Raw genomic sequence first — 14,270 nt, 5'->3', positions numbered from 1 at the left:
CTCTGCTGGCTCAGATGCAGGCCTCTGTGATGGTCCAACCGCCTCAGATTTACCAGATTTTCTACCTCTCTGTGGTGCAGGAGCAGGTCTGTCTGCTTGTGTTGGAGCAGCTGTAGTAGTTCTGCGTGGACAGTTCTTCAATTGATGCTCTGTTGACCCACACCTTAAGCAGGCACCAGTCACTCTCCAACACTCCCCCTTATGCCATTTCAAGCAGTGTGGACATGCAGAAGTTGCTGGGGCTGGTCCCCTGAACCCCATCCCTGGAGAGCTGCCCACTGATGGTGTGGACTGACCTCTCCTAGGGGTATACTGTGGCCTGGGCCCCTGAGACTGGCCCTGACCTTGTGGTTGCCCTGAACTCTGTGCAGGAGGACCCTTGAACTTCTTCCCAAATGCAGGAGCTGAACTAGACTGACCTGGGCCCCTCTTCTGCTGTCTTTCCCTTCTAGTCTGCTCACTGATTCTTACTTTTTCAACCTTTATTGCAGCTTCCACTAACTTGGTAAATACTGTGATTCCCAGGGCAGTGAGCTGGATCTTGATGTTGTCATTTAGTCCCTCTTCAAATCTCTTACATCTTTCAGCTTCATTAGGGACTATCTCCCTTCCATAGCGGCTCAATCTTACGAATTCCTTCTCATACTCGGCTACTGACAACTGTCTCTGCCTCAGGTTAATAAACTCTCTTCTTCTCTCTTCCACGTATACGGTACCCACATATTTCTTCTTGAATTCGGAGAGAAAGAAGTCCCAAGTTACAGCTTCTGGCTGCACTTCACTGGACATCGTGTCCCACCATTCGTAGGCATCATCTTGCAACAAAGATATGGCAGCTTCCAAGTTTTGCTCTGGAGTGCAGTGGAGTTGTTTTAGAACTCTGCCTGTTCTGTTCAACCAATTCTCGGCTGCAACAGAGTCATCTTCTCTCTTACCGAAAAAGTCCACTGCTCTAAACTTTCTTAGCTTTTCCAGGTGTGATTTCTGCTGTGGAGCTGGTGGTGGTGGGGGTGCTGGCATTACCCCGGCCATTTGTCTGAAAAAATCGACCATTTGCTGAAACATGGCCTGTGGAGGCTGAGCAGGCTCTGCTTGAGCTGGTGGAGCAGATTTTCTCATGCCTTCAGTCTCAGCTGCTGCAGGTGGAGCATGACACTCCACTTCTTCCTCGACTGCTCTCTGTGATGAAGGGTCCATATCCTATTCAAAATAAGAAAAAAAACAAACAGATCTGCATTAGTGTCACCTCGACTCTTACAAATGCAATGCATGGTATGGACTCAATCTAGGCCCAGAAACGCCTAAACTGTTCTCTGATACCACTAAATGTGACACCCCTTACCCGTGTACAGTATACCCGAGTAAGTAATGCCACACGGTGTACCAGCACACTCTAATATACCTTAATTAATTTATATCATGCCTTTGAATATAATTTATGAAACATACTTTATTTAAGCCATTTATCGAAAATATTATTTATTTGAGGTTCCGAAAATTTTAAAGAAAATCCATGAGTACCTGGCTAAAAATGGAGAAAACAGTTCTTCGGAACCTGTTAAAAACACTTCCAAATAATTTTCCAAACAATCCCAACTTCAATTCATCAACAAAGTCTCAATATCAAGATCTCAACAACATTTCAATTTCAGTTCTCAATCATCATTTCTCAGGGTACTCATATGTATAAACAACAAATAAATACTCAAATTACTTCCATACATAACCATAAATCTTCATTATTTACATGAACCTCAAAATACATTACACAAGTTTAATTACATATGAGAAAATCAAAATTTAATACAGAATGCCAAAATGACACCTAGTGTCCTACCAATGCAATCGAGAAGTTGAGGTGACACGGACAGCATGCGGAGCTGCGGGATGGACTCACCCAGTCTGCGGTCTACTGGGCTCACGATCTGTATCTCCAGTACCTACGCGTGGCAAAAGCAACGCGCTAAGCAATAATGCTTAGTGGTGCAATAATATAATAAAAGAAAATAGCAGAAAGTAAGTATGTATAGAATGTGTATGATTTCTTTATTTGGTATTGGTATATCTATTATTTCATTAACTTTGCCCACTTTTATTCATTTGGTTGCCCAAGTAACCTACACTAGACGATCGATGGATAAACGGGTAACGGCTTTGGGAATCGAGTACCTCGCCGTCACACCATCGGTCACATATGCATCTCGGTGTAAATGTAGCGGCTAACAAGTCAGTAAATAATATCAGGCACAAGGCCAAGTCTCAATGTAAGGTCAGAATGGCTAAAAGCCATAAAATCACAGAATGGCATATTGCCATGTGCGGTACTGCTAACTGAACCCTATTGGCATGCCAAACTATCCAAACCAATCTTGTTAGGTATACTAGGGCATTTGAAACCTTTAAATTCTTCAATTTGTGAATTTCAAGTTTTTGGTGTCACTATTCACCTCATTGGTCAACAAAAATGTTGACTTTTGGGTAGAAAATATGTACATTGACTTTGGCACTCCCAATATACCACATTTGGCATTCAAAACTTGTTGGCATTAAGCATTTATACCATTTCAAAGTGTAAACTAAGGGAAACAGAATTTTCAGTTTTTGTAGCTCAACTTTACTGTTCCATTGGACACTGTTGCAGTGGGAATTTGAAGAAGTGGCAAACATGAAAGTTGTTCCTTATTTTGTCTAGTTGAATTTACTTTTTTGAATCACTCCATTTGGAGTTTTGTAGCTCTAGATATAGTCCAAAAACCACAGCTGGCCGGATTGCCAATCTGCAGAATTGACCATATCTACAGTAACATGAACAGTAACTGGAATCACTTGATTGGATGGGTTCTGGTCATAATTTGGGGTAGGTTCCTTCATGAAAGTTGTTTGTCTATGTCTTAACTTGTTGCTGTAAAAATTTCAGGTCAATTGACCACATCTACAGTGAGTTATGGCCAAATGAACAGTTACTGTTCATTTGGTCATTCTGCAGAATCAGTTACAGGGTATCCGGATTGGGGCCAATTTTTGGTCCTCTTACTTTGGTCTTTTGGGCATGGTTTCTTCAGCAAAAATGTGCCATTATAAGCCTAGTTTCATGTCCAATTGGCCAAACACCAATTGGACCTGCACAGCCAAAGTTATGGCTGTCTAAGTGGACTGAAATTTCAGTCATCATTCTGCACCCTCTAGGCAGCACACTCATTCCCTTTGCCATGCTTTATTTCAGTCCCAATTAAGGTCAAATTCCTTCAAATGGTCACTAATTGACCATTAGGATGTTCTTTAATAATTTCATAAGCCAAGCCAATTTTCACTCCCCAAAACCCTAGCTTCACATTATAATTTCTACAAGATGCCTTAGTTAGCATACCAATTCATCATCCATATATATATATATCCTAAACATCATTTTTAGTCCACTCTAAGACCAACAAAACACTTATTCCTATACCTTCAATAGGGCTGCCGAATTCTCTAATGGACATACACATGAGTTTGGTTCATTTCATTCACAAATACTTGTTGGTTTCAATCCCTAACATAGAAAATAAAAGTTTTAAGTAGATAGGTGCACTAACCTTTAAGTGGCACTTTTTCCCAAGTTTAATCTTCACTTTTCTTGTACTCTCTTGGCTGCCAAACACTTCCTCTAGGTCCAAGGATTCATTTTAGTGTTGGGGTCTTGAGGAAATATGGTGAGGAAGCATGAGAATGAAAGCTTGCAAAGAATGGCTATGGTGGAAACCCTATCTTCTCTCTCTCTACGTTTTGGCTGGTTTGAAGGAGGTGCCTGCTGTATTTTTGGTTAATTTGGTCTTCATTTAGTCTCTTTTATTAGTTAATAATATGGTTGTTTAATTATAATTGGTGGAGACTTTCAAATGACATCATAATGATGTCATATTTGGCATTTTTATGGATTTTTCTTTTCTTTTCATCACTACTCAATTTCAATTTAATTTTTAGTAATGTTTCTTCATATTTTATGTCATATTAATTATTTACTTAACTGGACAAGTCGGCCAAAAATCACCTCTGAAGGCAAAATGACCAAAATGCCCTCCGTTTGGCTTAACGGGTCAAAATTGGCTGTACCGATTGAAAAATTTTCCTAAATATTTTCTTGGCATTCTAATGCCATAGAAACCTCAATGACCCTTCTCTGGAGTCCCAAAAATTATTTTATAATTTTTCTCTCGGGTCTAGGGCTCCTCGTTGCGAGAACCGCAACTTCCATCTGGTTACCCCTCGCTGCGGCACCGGCTCGTTTAATTTGGTTGTATTTTATTTTTAAAATTTTTGTTAAATTTTCTTATTAATATTTGAATTGATTATGGTCCCTCACTTAAGTTGAAATATTTTTCCGGACATTCTAGCTGTCCGGATCGACACTGGTCACCGGAACAGTAGAATGTACGGAATTGCTACCGGGAGCGTGTTACAACTGTGCACAGACCTGACGTGAGTCGCCTCTAGGCCTTGACTCAGTCTCTCAGAGCTTCCAAGTCTTGTTCAGCTTAAACACACAATTTCACAGTGTTTCAGTACCATAACTTAGCATAAATCCAAAAATAAATTTTACTTCATTTTTACCTAGCTTTAATGTGCTAATTTCGACGTTCTCGAAGTTTTTGTGTTTCGGGTTACTATTCACTACACTATTCAAGTCAATTTGTTGACTTTTTAAGGCTTAATAGGTATGGGAACTCGAACTTCACCCACATACCACATTTTGGTCATTAAATTTGTTGGTTTTGGTCATTTTCTCAAAGCTTAAGTTCTTCAAGCAAAATTGTCAAATTTTCAGTTTTGGTGCTCCTAGTTGCACTGTTCCATTGGTCAATCTACTGTTGGAATTTGGCAAACCTTTCTTCATAGAAAATGTTCCTTATTATCTTAAGTTTATTCTCATTTTTGGATCACCCCAATTGGAGTTTTTTAGCTCAAGTTATGGCCATTTGAACCAGGGCTGTCAGATTGGACACAACCCAGATTTTCTAGGCAATTTTGGCGCTGGCAGATTTGGGTCACCAACTTGGGGTGGCCAAATGGCTTGGTTGCTGGCAGAATTTGGACTTTTGTTCTTCATGAAAGTTTTTGGTCTATATCCCATCTAACCACTGGTAAAATTTCAGGTCAATTTGACCTGCCTAGCTCGAGTTATGACCAAATGAACAAATATTGTTCATTTGGTCAGTTTGTACAGTGGCAGATTGCACTTATCCAACTTTGGTCATTTTGTTCACTAGGTTTTGGTCACTTTTTGGGCATGGTTCCTAAATGAAAATTGTGTCATTTTGTGTCTATTTTCATCCCAAATTGGTCCCATATCAATTGGACTTGTAAAATTTCAGTTTTGATACTTCAAAGTTGACTTGGTCATGCTGCCAGCAGCATGACCATACACCCTCCGAATTTAGCTTCAATTCCAACAATTCAAACACAATTCATTTGGTCACAAATGACCATTTTTCACTTCACAATAGGTCAAACACATCATTTACTCATTTCTCCAAATTTTTGCCTCAAAACCCTAGGTCTCCAAACCCTAATCACACTAATTGTTGCATTTAATCACATTTAAGCATTTCAATCTTAACCATTCAACTAAATAAGGTTTTTAAACTTATTCAAATCCATCAAACCATACAAAATCATGCTCCCCTTCAACCTGGCCGAAATTTCAGTTTGGTCCTCCCCCCATATTTTTATTTCATTTCATTAGTTTCTAAGCTCATTTCAACAACTAATTATGCATTTAAAAGGAAAAATAACAAGTTAACATACTAACCTCTCTTGAAACTTCAAATCTCTATCTTTTGCTCTTCTTTCTTCTTGTAATCTTCTTCTTAAGTTGCAATAACAAGCTCTAGTAAGGTTTTTAGGGGAGTTATGAAGGTTGAGTGAAGGAAAATTAAGCTTAAGTGTAAGCATAAATGAAGAATTTTCATGGAGGATTTTGGGAGAAGGTGAGGCGGCAACAAAGGAAGAAGAAGAGGTTTTTTTTTTTTTCTTTTCTTTCCTTTTATCTATTTTGCTTATGGAAGACCATAAAATCTAAATAATTAAATAAATTAATTAATTTTTTATGGCATCATGCACGAGGTCATGCATGATGTCATCACCTTTTTACTTTTTCATTTTCCTCTTTTTTTTTCTATTAATTCTTTAATTTAATTCTCGATTCTGAAATTTTTTTTTCTCTGATTTTATTTGACAGTTAGGTTAGGAGTCAGCTCTCGGGGTCAATTGACCAAATTGCCCCTCGTCGGTTCATCCCGGTTTGCAAATAATTCCATATTTCTTCCAGCTCCCTGACCTAATTATTTGACTGGCTTAACATTTCTTTTTCATGATTTTCTCTTTTCCACTGTGTTTATAATGGTCCTAAGGACCGCGGCGTCACATTTTACGGTTCGAAATTTGAGTTTAAAATGACTTCGCAGTCGTTCCCGAGGAGGTCACCCATCACTGTGACTCTCAGCTCGTTTAACTTCTTATGTTCTGTTTTTCTTATTTATACTTAACTAATTGAACATTACTAATTATTTGTGTTTATGGTTTCTCTAGTTTTCTTAAGTATGGTTCTAATCCTCTTAATTGACCGGACCGATAGTGGTCACCGAAATAGTGAAATATACCAGGCTATACAAATAGGGGTGTTACATCGCATGCTCAGTTCAATTTTTGAATAAATGTGATTTAAATTCTGCATAAAGATTCTTTTAGTATGTTGTGCACCACTGAGTTCTAGTACTCAGCAATAGCTTTTATTGCTGTCGCAGATTTAGAGACTAGAGGAGCAGCAGACTGAGCTGCTGAGGTGTGAGGATCTATCAGCTTGAAGTTATCGGGTATAATTTATACCCTGACTGTAAATGTTTCTTTTAATGTATGTATTGCACATAAATGTATGGACATGTAAATTCGGTCTTGAGCAGCTTGTACAAAGTTTGTATAAAGTTGTAATAAAATTTAGTTTGGATTTTCCCAATGTAGATTTTAGTATGATGTATATATAGATTGTTTTTCTTTAATGAATGGAAATGTTTTATTTTAATTTGAAAGAGATTGATAGATATTATTTTAATGATTATTGAATTTTGGGAATTGAGAAATGTTAACTGTTAAATTTTGAGGCTTGAGAAATTGGTTGAGATTGATTATAAAATTGAAGTAGTGGTTAAGAAAAATTATTGGAAGTGTTTTTTACAGGTATTTGAAGAACTGTTTTCTCAAAATACAAACGAAACTCTGGTAAAATTTTTATAAAATTTGCGAAAAAATAAAATGGACCAAAAATATTAACTAGTTTTAAATTTAATTAAATGTTTTAAATACCTATTAGAAAATGCTCACCACTTATCAAAAATAAGAAAATTGTTTAAAATCCCTTGTAGGGTACATAATGAGTTATCGGTAGGTAAAGTTTGGCAGTTCATTAGGTATTCTACGGGATCATGTTATGCCTTACAGAGGGGTAAGGTGTGACAAAATGTGAGTTTTGGCTAAAGGAGATTTTATTTTTGGGGTATATTATATCTGCAGAAGGTATCCAGGTGGATCCTAGCAAAGTTGAAGCCATTCTTAATTGAAAGCCACCCAAAAATGTCATGCAAGTTCGGAGTTTCCTTGGTTTGGCTAGGTATTACCGAAGGTTTGTGAAGGATTCTCCATGCTAGCATTTCCATTGACCAAGCTACTTGGGAAGGATGTAAAATTTCAGTGGACTAATCGATGCCAGGAAATTTTTGATGAGTTAAAGAGGTGTTTAACTGAAGCTCCAGTCTTAACCTTACCCACTTTGGGTAAGGATTATACCACATACAGTGATGCTTCTCATAATGGATTAGGCTGTGTGTTAATGCAAGATAGAAACGTCATTGCCAATGCTTCATGCCAGCTTAAACCACATGAGAGGAATTATCCTACACATGACTTGGAGCTAGCAGCCATTGTCCTTGCCTTGAAGTTATGAAGACATTACTTGTATAGAGAGAGATGTTATATATACACAGATCATAAAAGTTTAAAATACTTGGGCACACATAAGGAGTTAAATTTGAGGCAGAGGAGATGGTTAGAGTTGATAGAAGATTATGATTGTTTGATAGACTATCAGCCTGGAAAAGCTAATGTTGTAGCTGATGCTTTAAGTTACAAGACTATGGCTGGTTTGAGGGTTTCTCCATTGTCCATGGTGTATGAATTAAGGGCATTGCATGCTAATTTGGAGATTAATGAAGATGGTCAGATGGTAGCTACTTGGCAAGTGAAGCCAATGCTGGCAGAACAAATTAAAGCAGTTGCACAGAAGGATGATAAGTATGTAAAGTTGATGGAAGAGGCTCAAAATGGCAAGAAACCAGAATTATCAGTAAATGATGAGGGCTTGTTGTTATATAAGGGCAGAATGTGCATTCCTGAGAATGTTGAACTGAGGCAGACCATTTTAAAGGAAGCACATGATTCACCTTTTGCAATGCACCCTGGTGGAACCAAAATGTACAGAAGTATGAAAAAGCACTATTGGTGGAGAGGAATGAAGAAAGACATTGCAGAATATGTTGCCAAATGCCTAACTTGTCAGCAAGTAAAGGCAAAACACCAAGTGCCTGCAGGGTTGCTACACCCATTGCCAATTCCCAAGTGGAAATGGGAAAGAATCACTATGGATTTTGTGATAGGACTTCCACGTACACAAAAAAATCATGATGCAGTTTGGGTTATTGTTGATAGATTGACCAAGTCTGCACACTTTTTTCCAGTGAGGATGGATTACGGCCTGGAAAGATTGGCCAAACTGTACATTGATGATGTTGTGAGGTTACATGGAGTGCTAGTGTCTATTGTGTCAGACAGAGACCCAAGGTTTACTTCTAGATTATGGGGTAGTCTCCAAAAAGCCCTAGGAACTAGATTGAACTTTAGTACAGCATTCCATCCACAGACAGACGGCCAATCTAAAAGGATCATTCAGATTTTGGAGGATATGCTTTGGGCTTGTGTGATTGAGTTTGAAGGGAGTTGGGACACACACTTGCCTTTAATTGAATTTGCCTACAATAACAGTTATCAGTCAAGCATCGAGATGCCTCCATATGAAGCACTTTATGGCAGAAAGTGTATAACTCCCTTGTGTTGGAATGAAGTGGGCGAGAGGAAGTTGATTGGCCCAGAATTAGTGCAGCATACGGAAGAAAAGGTTAAGCTCATTCGAAACAGACTCAAAGTTGCAATGGATAGACAGAAGTCCTACATTGAGCTAAAGAGAAGAGATATTCGGTACAATGTGGGTGATAAGGTGTTCTTGAAAGTTTCCCCATGGAAGAGGATCATGAGGTTTGGTAGAAAGAGGAAACTAAATCCTCGCTTCATTGGGCCGTATGAGGTTCTAGAAAGAGTGGGTCCATTGGCATATAGACTTGCATTGCCTCCAGAGTTGGAAAAGATTCACAATGTCTTCCATGTCTCCATGTTGAGTAGCTACATATCAGACCCCTCTCACATTTTGTCAGTAGAGGAGATTGAGGTGAATCCAGACCTGACATATGATAAAGAGCCCATAATGATCTTGGCATATGAGGTAAAACAGCTGAGGAACAAACAGATACCTTTAGTTGTTGTGGAACCATCATTCAGGCCAGGAGGCTATATGGGAGCGTGAAGAGGACATGAGGAGACAACACCCACAGTTATTCAGAGACTGAGACCAAGTAAATTTCGAGGACGAAATTTACTTTTAAGGATGGAAGAATTGTAACACCCCGAACCTCCGAGTTATGAATAGTACCATTTTTGGTCCGTGACTGGTACTATTCAAAGACCCCTTGAGGACCAAAAATAAATAGAAAATTAATTGAGATAGACACAATAAAAATTCAAGTGAACCAAAGACCTAAGGATTTAACGAGTATAAAAAAAAAAGGATTATGACCCGATGAGGGGCAATTTGGTTAATTTTCTTCAAGAGTTGACTTTTGACCAAACTGTAAATTAAATTAAATAAAAATAAAATATTGAATTATGAAGAAATATTGAGGGAAAAATTAGAGTAAAAGTGAAAAAAAATAAAAGAGGAAAAAATCTAGAATTTAAATTTCATTTTTAAGCTAATTAAAATTTAAGGGACCAATGGGCTTTGGACAACTCATTAAATGAATTAAAAAAGAATAAATAAGTATAAAAGAAGACAAAACCCTCCCTTTCTTTCCCATTTAGTTACCACCCACTCTCTCTCCTTCTCTCTTTCTTTCTTTCTTCTTCTTCCTTCTTTCTCCATTGACACCCATTCTGAAAACTCAATTCCTTGCTTTTCCTCTATGGGTTTTGCATCTAATTGGTAGAAAGCATCAAATTAATATTTGATTTAGAGATTAAAAGCAAGGGGAAATAAGAGATTAGAAGAAAATTGAAGATTTGGGGAGTTGGAAGGAAGTCATTAAGAGGTAAGTTCTTTAATGCTCATTTTGTTATACAAACCTTAAATTAAGTTAGATTATGATGAAATTTCATAAGAAAATAAAAGGAAACATGCATGGAACCTAAACTAGGGTTTTGCCCAAATTAGAGAAAAATTAGGGTTTGATATATTTCAATGAAAATGATGATGAAAGCAAGCTTAGTTGAAGTAGTATGCATGATTAGAGCAAAGAAATTGCATGAAATGTGTATAAATTTAATTATGAGAGATTAGGGTTCATGGGAAAATTGGGTTTTGGTGCTAGAGAGTGAAATTGGTGTGTGTAGTGTTAAATTATGATCATTTGAGATTTATTTAGTTTGAATTGACATTGGGTTGATGAATAGAAGTAACGAAATGGTAGAATTAGGGAAAATTGCAAACTTTGGTGTTTGAAAATTGTGGGTTTTGAGCTAGAAAGTGCCATTGATGTGTCAGTGCTAAATTATAGTCATTTTGGGTGAATTAAATGTGAATTGAGGTTGGTTAGAGGGAGTAATTGAAGAAATGAAAATTTTAACTTATGGCAGAATTTTGCACACTGAATTCAGTGTGTTTGGAAGCCCATAACTTGACCTACACAACTCCAATTGGTGTGAAACCAATTGGAAACGAAACTTAAGACATAGGGCTAGAATTTTCGTGAAGATACCCTACCCCGAAAATGACCTTAAGCTATCCGAAATGAGCCTTGAACTTAGAGACAAAATTCTGGAACCTGCAGAATTTGACCATATGAACAGTAAATTTTGCATGACCATATGAAGAATTTGAGGCCAAATTATGGACTTAACGCAATCAAATTACTGAGCAAAGTTGAATTACCGAATCTGCAGAATTTCAGATTTACCATATGAGCAGTAAACTTTGCGTGGCCATAACTCTCTCTAGAAAACTCTAATTTAGGCAATTCTTGAACCGATGGAAACCTAAGATATATTAGAACATTTCATATGAAGAAAATTAGACCAAATTATGGACTTAACTTGACTAAATTGCTGAACGAAATTGGATCGATAAATCTGCTAGAACTAAATCTGCAGCATGAACAGTGACATAAATAGTAATCATGTTTTGGGCATAACTTGAGCTACATAGCTCTGAATTAGGCGATTCAAAAAGGAAAATAAAGTTAAGACCTAGATGAACAATTTTCATGAAGAACACCTCACCAAATTATGATCGAAACTAGGTAAAAATTGGGTTCAAAGATTGGGGCACCAAGTTGTCCAAAACCAAAATTTTCTAAAATTTGCAAAGCTAACTTGGGATGCATTAGACATGCATGTAATGAGTTTATGGCAGCAATTGTGATGTGTATTGAGACATTCTATTTGTGTATTTTCAGTAGAGAAAGAGGTTGGGACGGACAAGGAATAGTGAGTAAAGAGAAAGGAGAGCATTGAAGATTTGTGCATAACTAACCTTTTCTTCGTTTTTAAACTTGTAAATTATTTGAAATGTGTTTATTTGAATGAGTTTACTTTGAACAAGTTTACTTTGACTGAAATATGGTTTTTCTCTTGCATTTGAGAAATTTGGGTATTGCCACCTTTATATGGATATTATGATGAATTTGAATGCATTTATTGGTTTATAAACGTGATTATTGAGTGAAAAATTTTTGGAAACTATTTTGAAATCACAGTTAGCATGACAGTCCCTTTCGGAACTCCCCAGTAGTAACGGCTACTTAGGGTTGATAATTGATATTGATTATGTCTCCCATTAATAACGGTTAGTAGGGTAAGACTACATGAGTACTCATTAGCTATCTAGCTCTTCCCTCATTAATAACGGTTAGTGAGGTTGAGATTGCTATGTCGTGGTGTACAACACGGCACTGATCGTGAAATTTTGTGTCATGGCCTAAACTGTGTGTTGATGTTGGCAACACTAATGCTTTGTGAATTGTGATTTATGAAGTGTGATTTCTCATTTGAAATGTTATTCTAATAAATGGCTCTTATGGACTTAGAACTATTGTGAAGTTTTCATGCTTAAGAAAAATGTGATCTATTATGCTTTGACAAATTGTGTTTTACCTTAAGTTTTAAAGTTATTAATTGTGCACCACTGAGTGATATACTCAGCGATAGCTTCTTTATGTTGTCGCAGGTAAGGGAAAGGAGAAGGTTGCCGAGTTAGAAACTTGGAAGCAACATTTTGGTATTGATTATGGGTATTTACGTTAGGTATACCCTTGTGATTCCTTTGGATGTATTTTGTACCTATATGTATGGATGTATAGACATTAAGCAGTTTGTATTAAAAAGTACTACATTACTAAAGTATTTTGTGTTTGTAACTATTTGTATTTTATTTTGAGACTTGTGAAAATGTAACTTTTGTAATATTTAGTCTATCATTATTTCCAATGAATGCTTACATGGAATTTTAACTATTTTCATGCAGTTTTCCACAAAAGAATTAATAAGATAAAAAGCTATGGTTCATTTTAAAATCCTTTATAGCATAACTAATGGGTTATCGGTAGGTGGAGTTCGATAATTCATTAGGTATGCTACGGGAACATGTCATGCCTTACAAGGGATAAGGTGGGCCAAAGCGGACAATACTAACTGGAGAAGGATCGGGCTGTTACAATTTGGTATTAGAGCTGGACTCCCTCTAGTATGGTGTATGGTGCGAGGACGCACCAAGCGGAAGTTGGTGTGCTTGTCACGACCCAGGAATGGGGTTGGGACGTGCTTGTTCAACCAGTTACGCATTGGAGTGAGCTTCGTGTCCCACATCGAAAATGGGAAGAAAAGATTTGGGCCATATATGTGGGAGCCTTCCTCACCTGGTCAGCGCGCTTTTGGGAATGAAACCTCCCAAGGGACAAATCCGTGAGGCCCATGGGCCAAAGTGGACAATACTAACTGGAGAAGGATCGGGCTGTTACAACTGTTGAGGCTTTAGCCATAGGATCTAAATCTTTTTATATGTGTGGACATGTTTTGTGTTTAAATAATATTTTGTATGTACCTGATGCTTTTAAGAACATCATTTCTATATCTAGTTTGATTACAAATGGTTATGAATTTTAGTTCACAAATGATGTTTGCAATATTTATTTTGGAAATAAATATGTTGGCTCAAGTTATATGCATGATGGTCTTTATTTTTTGGATAATAATGATAAACACAAATTGATTGCAAGCAATCTAAATAAATGTAATGCCATGATGAAAATCAACTCAAGTTTAAAATGTATTTGGCACTTAAGATTAGGTCATGTTGCAGAAGATATGATTGCAAAGCTGGAGAAAATGGAGATTTTATCCTCATTGGGTTCTAAACCTACTCCAACTTGTGAATCCTACCTTCAAGGCAAAATGACTAGATCACCTTTTATCGGACAAGGGCTAAGAGCTGAAAATATTTTGAAATTGATACATAGTGATATATGTGATCCATTTAAGGAAATGGCTAGAGGCAGTTTTCATTACTTTATTACCTTTACTGATAATAAATCAAGGTTTGGGTATTTGTATTTGATGAAATACAAACATGAATCCTTTGAAAAATTCAAAGAATTTAAATATGAAGTAGAAAATTAAACAGGAAAAAGTATTAAGGCTCTTCGATTAGATCGTGGAGGTGAATACTTAAGTACTGAATTTGATGAATACTTGAAAGAGCATGGCATTATCTCCCAACTAAATCCTCTAGGAATGCCACAACTAAATGGTGTATCTGAAAGGAGAAATCGTACCCTATTAGATATGGTACGCAGTATGATGAGCTATTGATGGGTGTCGAATCAACTAGAAATTAAATTAACTAAAATCACCAATTATGAAAT

This window comes from Hevea brasiliensis, chromosome 10 (genome assembly GCF_030052815.1).
Source record: "Hevea brasiliensis isolate MT/VB/25A 57/8 chromosome 10, ASM3005281v1, whole genome shotgun sequence".
Lineage (NCBI taxonomy): Eukaryota > Viridiplantae > Streptophyta > Magnoliopsida > Malpighiales > Euphorbiaceae > Hevea > Hevea brasiliensis.
This window is presented reverse-complemented; position numbering follows the sequence as displayed.